Here is a 15,895-nt window from a genome sequence, read left to right on the forward strand (position 1 = left end):
CAAACTCATAGATACAAATACACACGCAAGAGTTAAAAAAGAAAAACCTCCCCACGACTGGTAACAAGGGACCGCCAGAGTCGCAGGCGAGCGCTTTCCCTACAACATGGGAGCAGGTGTCCAAAGGTGACAGGTTTCCTACGATGCTGTCACAGGTAACTTGACAAGAGACGGCTCTGATCCTCGTTGTAATCCCACTTCTTAGGAGGTGAGTGACCCAGAACTATCTCCCCATGAGTCCTCAGCCTGTTTCCTCATTTGTCATCTTGGGCCATCGTGAACGGGTTGAAGAAACAAGGTTCATGACAGGAATCCAGCTGAGAGGGGGCAGAATTTCTTCTAAAACACCAGGGGGTTTCTGCAGGAAAGGTCTCAGCACTCAAAGTCACAATGGCGTCACACCTCTGTAGCTCAGATTTTCTACTGTGTGTCTGTTTGGGACAATGTTTTGCTATACAGCCCAGGATGACCTCAGACATGCAGCAATCGTCTTGATTCAGTCTCTTGAGGGCTTAGATTACAGGTGTGCACCACCAAGCCTGGCTCAGCCTGCATTCTCTGACTCAGAGGTGAGTAACGGAGAGAGCATTCCAAACTCACATTGCCAGAGGATATCTTCCTAAACAACACACCGTCGGTGTTGCTTCCCTACAATCCAGCCTTGGCCAGCTCTGGTCAACTCTTCTTTTTGCTGTCAATGGCTGGACTTTAAGCTGAGTGACCTCCAGGACTCTGAAAGCCTTCAGTCTACAAGGCAAGCCCACAAACACAATTCACTTGGGTCTACAACCAAAGCCTTAGCTGGGATTGAAAAAAAAAACAAGAAAAATAAGGGCAGTACTTAATGACTAATTAACTTCAATAACTATTTAAAAAGAATTACTCTGGCAAATCCTAGTATCAGGGTCTTCCTAGTCTTTAAATCATTTATCATATGGTAATATTAAAATCGTAGGCTGGTTTCTCACGAATGCATACAGCAAGCAGTTCAGCAGCTGCCAGGAAGCAGTCCTGAGACAGAGAATATGCCACCTTCAACTCCCCACCCTATATGCCCTTCCTAGGGAACACATCATCTTTACAGCCCCAGGAGATAGCTCTCCCCACCATGGCACCCGGTGACTAGCTGTAGCTTCGTGGACCAGGCAGGCCACCATCTTCTTGTATAGGAACCAATGTGTCTAGGGAGGCTGAATGAGCCATGAGGCCATTAAGATGCAGGGCTAACGCTACTATTAGAGTGACTGTTATTTGCGTATCTGTTCAGAGGAGAGACAGAAAGTCAAAGCTAGGAGAATGGAAGGCATAGGAGACAGCAGTGCCCTGTGGTGGGGACAGAGAGCACCTGATCTTCCTCAGAGGTTACCATTCCGTCCACTCTTATGCAAACAGACTGAACATATTGCTTTGAATTCATGAAATGCCAATTTCATATCAAAACTCCTCTGTCACCTGCAGCCATTGGTCTGTTGGGTTTTCTTGTTTGCCTTTCGGACACCGAGTCTCTGAGGACAGGGTTCAGGCAGCCCCTGTGAAAGACCCTGTCACGGAGCAGCTGTTAGTACAAAACAGATGAGGAGACCATAAAATCAGAACCTGGTTGGGGATGTGTGTCACCAAAGACAGGGAGATCCAACAGAATGCTCATTCTCCATTGTCTTTTAGGGAAAATGAGAGAGGGCCTATTAGGGCTCTGCTCTCAGAGACCAGCCAAAAGCCAAGGGAGACAGTTTTTAGCAAAGGCAGGCCTGTCCCCAGTAAAGGACCTACAGAGAGGAGGCTCTGGGTGCTGGGAACGGATGGGGGCTTGCTCAATGATGCAGAGAAGGACTTAGAAGATTCAGGCTGGAAGAGGAGTATGGCCAGCAGTAGGGACCAGGAGGGCAGAAGGAAGTGGGAGGAGATGGGGGAAGGGGGCAGTTCTGACTCCTCTCTCCATTAGCTGTGGTAGGCACAGTGCCCATTGCCCACACAAACGTACTATTTCTTGCAAATCAAAAGAAAAAAATGTAACACTCCTATGCAAATGTGTATGTGCACACACACACACACACACACACGAGTTTTAGGGTAGAAGAAAGTGTTTTAATATAGCACATTAGAATATTCCTCCTTATATTAATGCATGTGTCACATAAATTAAACATAAATTACAACACACATGGTGGAGGGTGGGGAGAGAGAGAGAACCTGTATGAAGATAAAGTCTTCAGGCCCTAGAAGAGGACAGCTGTGACTGTCGGCTGAGGAAAAAAGAGATGAAGAGCCAGGATAAGGAGGGTGGTTGGTACCAGGGCTGGACCAAGAGCTCTCTCACCTAAAAAGGTAGCACCCTGACGACAATGCAGATGTTTACAGCGCTCCAGTGACATGGTCTGCCACATGCATCACCAAAGCTCTCCGTTGTAGCCCAAAATTGTGTTCCAAGTCCTTCTCCACAGCCCTACTCAAAAGATGGAGTCTAACTGCTCTTTTTTCTCCAAGTACTAGGGACTTGTTTCTAAACATGTGTCAGAGGTGATGGCACACGACTTCTAAGACTATCTTCTGCCCCTACCCCAACCCCACCCCAGCACATCAGCTACCTGTGGGAAGCACAGATATCCTGCCTGCCCCGATGCTAAGGAACATAGAATGGCCACAGAGTGATGGAGGAGGAGGGTCCCCATCCACATGCTGACACCCCACCTCAGCCCTCATCTTGGACTGTGCACCTCTTCCAAGCCCAAGCACCAGGCCAGTGAATGAGGAGGCCTTTCAGATGGTTCCAGCCCCAGCCTCAGCCTGAGTACAATCTCTCACGGGGTCCTAGCAAGAACTACCTATCTGAACAAACCAGGCGCTTACTAGAGGCAAAACCCACCATTTTGGAGACATTTTTTCAGGCAGAAATAAACACTCCCTAAGCCCTAGTTTTTCATCTGTGAAGCAGGAGCACTAGCAAAAATAACCAAGTACTTTGTCAGTGGGGTCCTGTTCTAGTTTCATTTGTGTTGCCATGACAAATACCCCAACAACAAGAGTTTTGAGAAGAAAGGCTTTGAGGTATAATTTCACGTCAGAGCCCATCACTTCAAAGAAGTCAAAACAAGAACCCAAGCAGCTAGTCATACTGCGTCTGATAACTAATAGCAAACAGAGAATAAACACATTTTTGCTTGCTTGCTCTTAGCTAGCCTTCTCTCTGTTCTGGACCCCATGCCTAGGGAATAGCGCTGCCCACAGTGGGCTGGGTATTCCCATATCAATTAACAATCAAGGAAGTTCTCCAAAGACGTGCCCATAGGCCAACCTGATCTTGGTAATTCCTCATGGAGACTCTTCTCTGGTGATTCTAGGCTATGTCAGGTTGACAGTTTAACCAGCACAGCTCTGCACCCATGAGCAGCTATATAGAAAGTCTATGCCTTTCACCCATGGCTGTTATTGCCCTGTTTGCAGAGGAGGAAACAATGCTTGTAACAGCTATGGAGGTTGTCCAGGAAACGGACAGAGAGCGAGAGGATGGAGTTGGACTTAAACCCAGATCTGTGCAAGGCTTCAGCTTTCTCCCTGGGAACAGCTGCAGGCAACAGGTGCAGAGCCATGGAAGGGGTTGTGACAGCGTGAAGAATCTTGCTGGGGAGCTGTCACTCCGAATGTGGGACTTCAGGTAGAGGAGCCGCCAGCCAAATGGAAGGGAATCTAGGGAGTGGCTGGGAGCTTCTTGCCCAGAAAAAGCAGCTTATGAAAGACATTCAAAATGTCCTTTCTATTTTCTTGCTCATTTATTTATTTAATTTTTCTGAGACAGAGTCTCATATATCCCAGACTGCCTTTAAACTCACTCTGTAGTCATAAGTGACCTTGAACTCCTAACCCTCCTCCCTCCACCTCCCCCACACTGAGACTGAAGTCATGTTCCATCATGTGTAGCTAAAATAATCTTAACCATAGCCACCCTAAAAGCCTGCCTGACAATAACATGGTTTTTGCAACTGCCTTACTACCCTTAATTCTCTCAGGGTTTCTACCCCAAGAGGATAGGATTTCAGTAACTCCGCTCTCCTTTCTCTAAAACAGGAATCGATAACATTGGCAAACCGGCACCACTCAGAGACATGCAAACTGGTGCGCAGAACTGCAGCAGCCGACGGGCCCACCACAGAGATTGGCCAAGTTTGGGGATCATGGCCTGAGAAAGCTTTACCAACAATCCCTTCACGTTCTGAAGCACTGGGGATGGACACTGGGTGGGCAGAAGCTGTAGGTACAGCCGTGCCTGGTGAAGCCATGAGCTTTGACTGTAGTCAGCTGTCGGTACAGACACCCACTGCTCCCACACTCGGGAGGATGTACCTGAGAAGGTACAAGGCAGTACAGAGATCCAGGCCACTGAGAAATCCCAGCTGAGATGCTACAAAGCCTAGCTAGCACCTTTTGCTCAGTCATACGCTGTGTGCAACAATTGCTGAAGGCATGATTCAAATTTGTCCCAGGTACTGGGAACCCAGAGAACAGGGACTCGGAGAAGGAAGGTAGCCTTTGAGGGTGATTCCCAGAAATAATTCAGGCAGATATCAAGGTTGGTGTAGGGGCTCTGACAGCCAGGGTGCAAGGCTGCACCAAAACCCAATGATGCAACCTGAGACACTCCCCACCCCCAGATCTACAACACAGGGCACAAACCCATCTTTTCTCAGACATAGGGATTCTGGCATCCAGTTCTGATTTGATAACTGATTCTTCTCTTTGCTCTCATTAAAGATCCATATGAGCTTCAAAAACCAAGGGGCAAATAAGGGGTCAGCGAGCCCGAGATTTGGGGTAAGTTCCACGAGGAAGGAAAGGAATGGGAGTTTCAGAACGCATGGGCAGCATGGTCACGTGAGCACAGCTGCCTATTTTCAGGAGGACACAAATGAGCTCTGTATCCTAGCCACCCTCAACAACCATGGCGGCTGCAGAGTGACTGGGTCCTCTCCTATTCATAGTAAACTTGAGCTGGTTTCTCCCTATCTCTGGTCTTTAGCTTGTTGAGCGCCTGTGGTTGATTATGGCCGTATTCCTTTCTCTAGGTTGACAGCAGGGGTGGGAACCCTTCAGAGGGCACCTCTGTACACGCCTGCTATTCTTGGCATGGCAAGGTTGTCAGCCTGTCTTGAAGAAGCCTCTCTTCCAGGGCCCTACTCCCCAGAAAATGCCAAGTGATTTGTACACTGGCTAGTAGGGGAGACTTTTGGGGGGAGATGAAAATAATAGAGGTAGTTGAGTGTAACCACCTGTGATCCTGGGACGTAATTCTCCCTGTCCCAACTTTTCAGCCAGCTCTGCGAAAGTCACCCACCCTGCTGAGCACGGTCTACTTCAAATCATCTGCTTACTTAATAGCTGTGGACACTGACCCTCTCTTTGCACTGTCCGTAGCCACCGCCAGTGCAAAGCTCCGGGATGCTGGTGGCCTGGATTCTCTCAACTGTGGATGTGGGTCCGGGAGGCCGTTTTCAGGCCAGAAGCATCCTGAATGCATTTGCAAAGACACGGGGAGCCCCATGGCTCAGTGAATCAGGCTGGGACACTGCCCACTCCATTTCCTGCTGGCCAATGTCCACAAGAGTTGGGCAGTCAGGGCTGCAGCCAGCGTCTACCTGGCTTTCGCTGCAAACCCCAGCAAGGTCAATGGAGGCAGAGTCTGGACAGCAGGACCTTCCTGGAAGATCAGCCAATGGGAACAAACAGTGCAAGAGAGGAGCAGTGCTAATGATCACAGCTGACAGGCAAGTCCACTGCTGTGTGATGGATTTCCTTCAACATTCCACACGTCTTTTCTGTTCTGTACTTAGATTGCAGAAGATCAAGGATTGGGAACATCATACATTGTTTTAAAACCCACACTCTTCCTCAAAAACCTCTTATGGCTCCCTGTCACCTATAAGATAGCGAATACCCTTTAAATTGGCATTCAAGACCCACTTCCTTGAACGCAGGACTGGCCCCTCCCCCAGCCCGGAGGCCTCACTATTTCCACTCTCACCTTTCTTCCAACCAGAAACGCCCTTTCCGCCTCCTTTCTGCCTGACAGACTTGAGCTCATCTCTCATCCTCCCCAGACAGCCTATACTCCCCAGCTCGGCCCGCTCCAGGCATCCCAGCCATTCAAGCTACAGGTAATTACATATCAGGTTTTTCCAAACGGTCCCTGAGTTTGTTGAAAGGAGACATCACCTCATTTGCCTTCATTTTTCATAGCATTGGGCCTCTGGCCTTTCAGCACAAGCAAGGAGAATGCACCCGGACAAGACCAGTGCTAGCAATGTCCATCCGATGCAGCTCCACTCGTCCTGGGTGTGTCGACAAAGGATTCTAATTTGACATACCACAGAGACACACGTCCACCCCTGCTTTCTGCACCACCACACATAACAGCCAGGATACAGAACCAGCTCAGATGCCTCTCACCTAAGGGAAGGGTCAAGAAATCAGAATTCTATTCCACCATAAAGAATGAAATTGCATCATTTGCAGGAAAATGGATGGAACTGGAGATCATTAAGTTAAGGGGAATAAGCCAGACTCAGGAAGACAAATCTCACACACTTTCTTTCTTATGCGGAATCTCGAGATAAGTGCATACACACACACATAACATCAAAGTATAAATGGGACTACTGTGAGGAGAGGTGGGGTGAGAGAGAAAGAAGAAAGACAAGAGAAGGAACTGGGAGTTAAGACTATGAACAGAACACATGATGTACATGCATGAAACTGTCATAATAAAACCCAGCAATATATTCAATAAATAAATACAAATTAAGGGGTTGAGGTAATGACTCAGTCAGCGAAGTACTTGTTGAGCTGGTATGAGGACACAGCTGGATCCCTCGCAGTCATAGAAAAGCCAGCGTGATGACACAGGCCTGTAATCCCTGTGTTGGGGATGCAGAGACAGGTAGCTTCCTGGAGCTCACTGGTCAGCCAGACTAGCCTAGTGAGCAAGTAAGTCCCAGTTTCCTCATGAGAGAGATATGTCCCAAAACACAAGGTGGACAGCTTCTGAAGAAAGAGTCCTGAGGCTGTCGTCTGGCCTCCACTCACACATACACACACACACACACACACACACACACACACCCCACACATTCTTAAGTTAAGGAAAAGCATGGGCATGAGGTGGAGTGGAAGGGTCAGATGTGTCTGTGGCCTTTTGGGGGATGGTCCGCTGCTGAATGGGTAGGCTAGCTTCCAGGCTCCAAACCCTAGTTCCATGTGATAGCAACACGCTCCATCCCAAAGACTCCACCTTCCCAATCACAAGCTCAGATCACCTCTGAGTTCAGTCTCTGAGAGGGTCACCAAGTAGTGAGTCTGAGTGTTGACTAGTTGCTCAGTCAAGGCCCCAGAGGGTCCCTGGTGACGAATGGACTGTGGGAGTTCGTTCTTCGTCAGAGAAGACAAAAGAAGCCAGAGAGGTACCCTACTGACCTGTATGAAAACCAGAGACGGCTGACTTAAAACTTCAGACTATATCCAGGCCAACGCAATATCACGGCTATAACAAGTGATCTGTGAGTGTGGGAAGGAGAGCGAGGATGGGACCGCCGGGGTCTAAGGTAGCTGAAGAGACAGTCTAGCCCAAGAGAGACACAATCTATTTCTAGAAACTCCTTCTGAAAGACACTGCTAGAACCACATTGGCAATCCAGCCCTGTACCCAGTACCGATGAGTCATCCTATAACACCATGCCGGAAATTAGAGGGCCACTTTGAAGTCAGCTTCAGCTGGGATGATGACCCCAGAAGTTGAGGCTCATCCCCAGGGTGGAAGAGAAAAGGTTCTGTGGATTTTCCAGCAGTGGGGTAGAAGATGGCACTTCTTGTAAGATAAGCCTATCGCCCAGGCCCAAGGTTCTCAGAGGGCACACCTGGGCAAATGGGTAGATTGAAGCCTGGCCGAGAGGCCAAGAGGCTAGAAAGGAGTGGGAGAGCAGCTGAGACCCAAGACCAGATGGTGCAGGGATCTACGGGGACACAGCCAGCACTGGCACTCCCTGAGTCGGCTGAGAGGAGAACACAAGTCCACCGAGTGCCCCACAGATGTCTGTAGTGGGCAGAGAGAGAGAGCAGTGAGAATGGCTGCGAGGGAACCAGCGCAAGGGTCGCAGAGGTGTGGCGGGATGATCCCATGCAGGGGAGGTTGTCCTTGGAGAAACATTTGGGGCAGAAATGGCCTCTAGTGACCACTCCTGTGACAGGCAACAGCCTGGAGTTTCATAGCGCCCAAGATGACACTGACCTGGAAACTGTGTTAGAAACAACACAGTCGGTCCCTCAGAGGTTCCGATTCAACAGATGGGCGGCAAAGCCAAATAATCTGCATTTTCATAAGCACTCCGGAGCCTGCATAGACCGGATACCTGATCCCATTTGGAAAACGACTGGGCAGGGACAGCCTGCTGGCCTAGATGGCTAGAGAAGAAAGTGGAGAACCAGAGTGGAGTGCTGGCTCTTCCCGGGGCACCTAGGGGAGAGAAGCAGGGCTCACAAGCACACCACTGACTGCCCCCAGGGTCACTTGCTCTCACCAACCTGCCTCCAGGTCCTGTGTGACAGCTAAGCCCTCCAGGCTTTAGATGGCTTCCCTGACGAAGGGGAGGGGCGATGTCCCAGGCTCACAGGGGCAGTAGCAGGACACAGCACACAGAAGCTCTATGTGTCTACCATGGTAGCCTCGGCATCGAACAAGGTCTGTGCATACTAAGTGATGGTGAAACCACTGACAACTGGCAAGTGTCTGAGAGGAAGAAGATGGCGTGGTCCAGACTTCAGGCTGGAGTGGGGCACATCACTGGTGAGGCAATGGTGCCAGGCCCACACAGATGGACACTGTAGCTCCAGGAGGTGCCACGGGGGTGTCCTCCAGCAGCCCTGAGTGTCAAAACTGCACCCACAGGGACTTTCTGGACAGAGGCGATGTTGATCTTGCCGGTAAGAGTGACGGAGGAACAGCCTCCAGCTCTCCCTTTCAGAAAGCAGGTGGATTTTTCCACTCTTGCTCTCAGACGGAAGGCCCGGGATGTCGGTTTTTCACGTCTCTGTCTCCGTTCAGATTTTAGCACCAAAGAGCAGGGCTTACTGTTTTAGAAGTAGTCAATAAAGCAAGCGAAAGGGAAGACCCTACATTCACAAATCATTTTAAGCTCGCGTGTGATGCTTCCCTTAAAAATCCAAGCACTGTCATTTTTCCACCATTAGAAGACAATGACCATCATGATCATCCACTTTCTGAATTAAGGAAGTCAGAGAACCCCAAGTGGGCGGAGATGTGTCAAAGCCAATCTGGACCCCACTGGCTTCTCTGCAGCTGGGTGGAGCATGTGGCATCGGTGAGATCCCCAGATTATATTAGCAGATCCAGGCCGAGAATGGGGGCTGATGGGAAAACGCTCTGGGCATTCCCTGCTTGCTTCTTAGCTTCCTGATGCTAAATGAGGCGCACACAGCAGCTCGTGGCAGATCAAATTATTAAGAAACAAAACCCACTAGGGAATCCATTGACCCTCATAAACACCACCACCTCCTGACCTTGAGATTCAGTTTTCCATCACACCAATGCATCAAGTACTAATACACACCTCTCTAACAGGAGGTGCTTGAACAGATACAGCCTTTAACCCCAGAAAGCCACCGTCATCTGTCTTAATAGTCACACATACTAGAAATCTCACTGCGGCTACCAAGCACCCATCTGCTCTCTCAAAGTTTGGACTCTCTGGGTCTTACTGAAAACAAGCCCTGGGAAGCCTCACTTATGAATAAGAACTCCATGCTGAGCACCAGGAGGCTGCTGGTATGGTACAGATCACAGATGAATCACCACCAAGTTTTCTAACTCATTCTGTTGCCTCCCCCACCTACCCCCATGAATCACCTTATCATGAAACTTAAGGCTTTTGGCACCAGAGATTGGCAGTGCAAAGAGGTGGAAGGGGCGGGGATTCTATTTGCTAAGACATCACTAGGAAGACATAAGCAAAGCTGACATCGGAACTGGACATTCAGCTGCTAGAGAAAATAACCAGGACAAGTTTCATTCCTAGAATGTGAAGCCATGTAGCCAGCTACTACGTGTTCAATGACCTCTCTTTATTCTCCATAAATTGTGGGCTGCAAATGCAACCTGGAAGTCTTGGGTCCTGGGAGGGCTGATCTGAAGAAGTTCTGCAAACCCAGGAGCAAAGAGCGTTAGGACCATAGCCTGGCTGAGCCTCCAAGGCCATCTTAGACTTCCACCCCACAGGCATCCTGAACCCCTTCAGAACCCACACACTCTTAAGTCCTGAGCCTCCTCAGCACTGGGAGTGAACTTTAAAATCCTCACATCTATCCCCTGCTTGTGCTATTTGGGAGGATTAGCTCGCTGGCACCCTGGGGTGGGGGAGGAAAAACCGACCTTTGAAAGTGTCTGTTATGCAACTTTGATTCTGTGTCCCTTGTCAGCAGGTATGGGCTTGAGGTGTCTTTTAAAGGGACTGGGGTGTCATCCTGCCTATCACTTCCCACGGCACCCCAGGGGCATATGGAACCTGATGGAGTTATTTTAGCTCTCCCCGAAGAACGGCTAACACCAACCTTTTTCAGGTCACACCTGGCTTAGTTCTGACCCTCTTTGGGGACACATGTATTCGATTTTATGTGCTTAAAAGAAATCTGATGTCCTTTTTCTTTCTTTTTTTTTTTTTAAAAAAAAGTACAATTCAAGAGTTCTATCAATAGCTGAATCACTCCATATGGTCTCCACGTCAAATCTTCCATAAGCTTTTTTTAGTACAGTGGCATTATTTAAAAATTTGGGAGGAAGGACGCACTTTGGTTAGCAGACACTCTGCGGCAGCAGAGGACAGAAGTGTCGGTGTGGGGTGGCTTAAACCCTTGCAGGGCGCTCAGTATCACGCCCGGCTGCGCCATTTTGATACCTCTGTAAGTTCTGAAGGGTCATCAGCTCTTAGAGCGCAGCTTCCTCAACTAACACACAAGGTGAACAATAACCACTCCGTAAGGGACAAGATGCTTCGGGTCAGGTGGCTGCTTTCTCTCGCTCTAGGTGAAAGTGACTTCACAGGAGGCCTTGACCCTCCCTCTCCCCTGCCCCAGGCAACATGCTACCTACCTACCAGACACAGGAGGACTGACTGCGTGAAGAAGCTGGCGGAGGTCCCCAGCTACTGTTCCCTGCCACTTTGAACCTTCCACTGAGTTCAGGGCTCTAATTAAGTACTTTCCAGTTTCAAAACAAACGCAAGCAGTAATTACAATCATCCCTCCTTACCTTCCAGGAATAGCCTGAGAACGAGGCAAAATCCCTAAGTCCCTTGACTTTGAAGCTCTGCAGCTAGGACGTCATGTTCTTCCTACCCCACTGACCCAAATTATATAACTCTTCTTGTGTCTCCTGCCACATGGATCCCAGAGGGGGGTCATGGCTCATTCCAATGTTCTCGGATGTGTTCAAGCGAAGCCCCTGAGGGAAACAGGCACGTGTCTTTCAGGATGGGAGTTCCTTCGTGTACTGGGGCACTGAGGCTTGACCTAAGCCAACAAAACACGTCTTTCAAAGTGACTGGGTCTTCATTGTATCTATGGATGTCTAATTGAATGTGTTACATAATCTGGGTGTACACAGCATTCTGGATCTATTAATAACCAGCTGTGGGCAAACTCTAAGGATTCTTCGAGTTCAGAGTTGAAAGATACCGGTTGTTACTAACCATACACATTTATATGCAAACATAAAGCCCCGTCATACAGAGTGGAGCCCAGACCTAGAGAGTGGGAGTAAACTGTCCCAACGCACGAAGTCATGTTAACAAGCAGGAGAGCTAGTTTCCCAGCCACTTCCTTTTCTCGAACACCTTCTATGCTCTGTCCATGCAACTATCCTTAGTGACAATCACTGTGTAGAATGGAACACCTCAGAGACCCCACCGTGCTGAACATGTCCCACCATCAAAGCCAACAGCCTCACTCCCAATCCAACAGGGTAAGCCCACAGAGGAATCACCTTTTCCTTGTTATTTATTTATGCACCCTTCATAGCCTTCGCCCTCCCACAGAAATCTAGGCACCTCAGATGCATCTTAGCCAGAGGCCAGCCTAGGTACTGTGTGGAAGAATTCAGGTTTTGAGACCTTCTAGAGAGAGAGTGGGTTTCACCAAGCAAAACTGAAAAGGAGGAAATCTATTCTGCATCGTTCATTTTCAGGGCGTTGTGCATGTGTGTGCAGGGGAAAGCCCCAAAGATGTGAGAAAACTGATGGATTAAAAATTAAATATCAGAATGGGGATCAATGGTGTATCGTGTAACCCAGTTTCGGGTGCTAGCAGTATGATATATGATCCAAAAATCGTTATTTCATAATTACGTTGTCATCTTCAGGAGCAACTTAATGAAGATAGTTTCTCTGTATTCATTTTTTATTCAAAACTGTACCCATTAATCACGAGGACCTAAAACACACAATTCTGGGAGATTAATACCACCACCAAGAAGCATTGTTTTCTCTTCAACAACCCCACGAGCATGCCAAAAAGAAAGGAAGCTTCTTTTCTGGCTTCGTGAGTTTCAAATGGCCACCAAACCCTGCTGGGCACAGAGTTTCCGGGAAAAGGTGACATGTGTCCGTTTGACTTGGGATTCGGTACTGCTTTAAAAGGCTCATTAATCTACAACTTTAAAAGAATGGCGACAACCCATTAACAGCCCATAGGTCAACTTGAGGCATTCAGCTCTAATAAGAGGCCCCAAATAAAATAAAATTTAGTGAGGGTCTGAACACCCTCGCTGGCCACCTTTCTCCTCACAGCCTCTATGAGTGCACTCGGTGGACTCTGCCTGGCACTAACATAATCGGCAGAGAGAAGAGGCAGGAGACCAAACCATTCCCGACTGGTTACTCGCTGATGGCTCAGGCTTGGATTCACTTACAAAATGTAGCTGATTTTTTTTCAGAGGGCAGCAAGGCTTGTTAGCCATGCTGCTTCCCAGCCCGCTGTGTGTCAAGGTGATACATTGAATTTGATCAGTTCAAGCGGCCAAAGCCATCTCTCCAATTGAAATGCCTAACCTATTCCATAACCCCAGTCTGGCAACTTGGAACGTTTTATAGCCACTATGTTTTGGCCCAATAAATAATCCACTGAAGCAGGGGCATCACCTCCTTTGGCTGAACCTGACTGGCATTGCTCTTTGAGCACCAAATCCTCTTCTTGGAAATCAACAATCTATTCAGTCCCTATGTCTGTGACATATGGGCCTCCCAAAGCCTAGTTTAGGCTTGTGACCCGCTAGTTCTCGGACCCAGAGTCCTGAACCTTGGAGGGATCTGAGACATCATTCAACCCAGCCCAGATCCTTCTGTTAACACAGACACTGAGGTCCCTGGGGCAAAGGGTCTTCCCCTGCGCAACACCATCACTTTCCACATGGAGGTGAAAGGTGACTTAAATACTCAACACCTAAACAGATGTTCAGACAAAGACCAAACGATTTCCCATGGCCTCCGTGGTTAGGATTACCTACATGCACTTAGGGAAAGAGTCACAGGCTGCATGTCAGGGAGGCTGGGCGAGCAGAGAGCCTCATGTCTGTGTCAAGGCCTGTCCCATCTCCCTCTGGGCCCAGAAGTGTAAAGTTCTGCTGACACACAGAGCCACGGCAACTATGAGTCAGGACCCAGGTGGCCTCTGCCTTCTGGCCATACGGAATCAGCCCCCAGCTCCTGCGAATTCGCTATCTCTAATACTTGCACAACCAACCCAGGTGCTGCTGCTGCTGGGGCTTGCCGAGGAGAAAAGTCTAAGGATGCCCAGTGAGGCTGAACTTGCTTGCGCACCCAGCACAGAAAAACACGCATAGGAATAACTGAAACCCCTCTCCATCCTTCAAGAGCCCTGGAAAACAGCCAGGGAAGAAAGCACAAGGAAATGTATTGATTCCCCCCCACACCCCCCGGAGACACACACACAACATACCCCCAACTGAACTAAGAGGACGCTTCACAGTTACCACACGTCATGATTGGCAGCATTAGATGAAGGGGTGAATGGAAAATGCATTCTACTAGCAATTTATCCCGTCTCAGCCGTCATTGGAAGGCGTCTTTTCACACACATGCAGAGGCTCTTGAGGCGGGAGCAGCTAGTGGAGGGAATGAGACAGGCGTGTTTGTGACAAAAGGATCAGTGTGATGAGGTGGTGAGCACCTTGCTTTCCACCTCGTGACCTTGATTAGCATATCCAATCACTCTGGGCCTCAGTTTCCTGATCTGAAATACTGAGAATGAGAACCTGTTTTCCTTGGAGCGGTTTGAAGATACACCATCCAGCAATGCCTGGACACCTACCAAACATCAGGGTCCCCCAAGTGACTAAGTCCGAATCTAGGTTTCACACATAGATGCTTATCTAGACCAAACAGGTCTCTTGCTTGCCTGCGTGTCAAGCCCGCTGCTGTCTCCCAGATAGCCCAGGAAAACATCGGGTCTTGAAGGCACCTTGGCAGTTCAGACTCAAGTAGGGTTTGGGGACAAATTCCAGGCACTGGGTGGTGAATGGAGAGGGGGCTTGGAGGCTGCTTCCGAGCCCTGCGAAGGGGCTTTGTTCCCGAGGCTAAGGGCCTGGCTTACCGAGAAGAGCATCCGGAGGCAGGTGGGGGGCGCGCAGGGCACGCAGCAGAGCCACAGCCTGGCCCGGGCCCGGGGCGCGGGAGCCAGAGGAAGGCGAGAAGGAGGAGAGAGAGGTGGCCGCGGGTTCCTTCCTCATTCTCCCAGGCAGCAAGGACCCATTGGCCGCTGCCGGCTGAGGCTGGCCACCAGGCACCAGAGCTGGATCGAACTGCTCATGTCCCCGTCAGCGGCTGGCGAGGTGTGCGCGTGGCTGGGTTGTCTGCAGGCGATACTTGGGGGCTCCTCATGCCCCGCGCCTGGGCTCGGAGGAAGATCTCTGAGGACAGCAGCGCCCGGGAAAGGAGAGAAAGAAAGCGTGAGAGCGCACAGAGCTGCGCCCTGCTGGGCCAGGGGCGGGCAGCACCGCGCGCCCCACCCACCGCGCTCTGCGCCCCGCGCCGTGCACCCGCTGGCCAGTCGAGCCCCAGAAACTTTAGCACATGGCCGGTCTGCCGGCCGCGGTGGCCCGAGACGCCCCGATAGTGGCGTAGTCCCACCCGGCCCCAGATCGCAGCTTACTGGCCACCACCGCAACCGCAGCCGAGGGTCGCCCACCTGGCCGCACTGAGAGTGGTGCACACCAGCTAGGAAGTCGGAGGGGGCGGCGACGTCGGGGTCCCCGCAGGAGAGGGGTAGCTCAACAACAGTGATCAGCACCCTTAAGGCATCCAGGGAGGGGACCGCTAGCCAGCCCGGGGGGGGTCTGCAGACCCCGACAGGGGAGGTTCAGTGAGTCCCCCACCCCGCTGATGCTGACGACGCGCGCGGGCTTCCCTGGCCCGGGTCTGCGGAGCCAGCCCTGTTACCTAGCGACTCGCTCCGGGAAGCCCACGCTGACGCGCTAGGAGCTAGGCTGCGGCAGAGGGGAGGGGAAGAGTAGGGAGGGGAACGAAGAGGGAGAGGAGGGGAGCTTCGGTGGGGGAGGGGGCAGGGGAAGGCTGGTGTTGCCGGCCAGAGCTCCTCCCTCTACCTCTACGTCGCTGCTGGGGAGTGGGTCGGGGAAGACCTGGCCTCAGCCTGGTCCGGTGTATCAAGGACCTCCTGGGTGAGGGTGGATGGAGGGAAAATGATAATAATGCACGTTCCCAAGTGCTGGGTTTACAGCAGCAGGTGGCGGCGACGTGGCCCGTGGAGGCCTGACGCCTATAGGAATGCAGAGATGAGCCAGCGAATGTGGCTGGGGGCGCGTGGTGTG

General features: G+C 50.5%; 1 long non-coding RNA gene across 1 annotated transcript in view; it reads right to left on the reverse strand.

Moving 5' to 3' along the window:
• Nucleotides 1–15,509, reverse strand: part of LOC121434270 — a 47,000-nt gene extending 31,491 nt beyond the window's left edge. Inside the window, exons 1-2 of the long non-coding RNA XR_005972412.1 lie at nucleotides 15,256–15,509; nucleotides 14,662–14,977 (exon numbers count right to left, since the gene is read on the reverse strand). This is a non-coding gene — a long non-coding RNA (uncharacterized LOC121434270). The remainder of the gene's footprint in view (nucleotides 1–14,661; nucleotides 14,978–15,255) is intronic.
• Nucleotides 15,510–15,895: the final 386 nt, after the last annotated feature.

The sequence above is a fragment of the Microtus oregoni genome, unplaced genomic scaffold, assembly GCF_018167655.1.
Source record: "Microtus oregoni isolate MIOR12 unplaced genomic scaffold, Mior012 000043F_ref0000047, whole genome shotgun sequence".
Lineage (NCBI taxonomy): Eukaryota > Metazoa > Chordata > Mammalia > Rodentia > Cricetidae > Microtus > Microtus oregoni.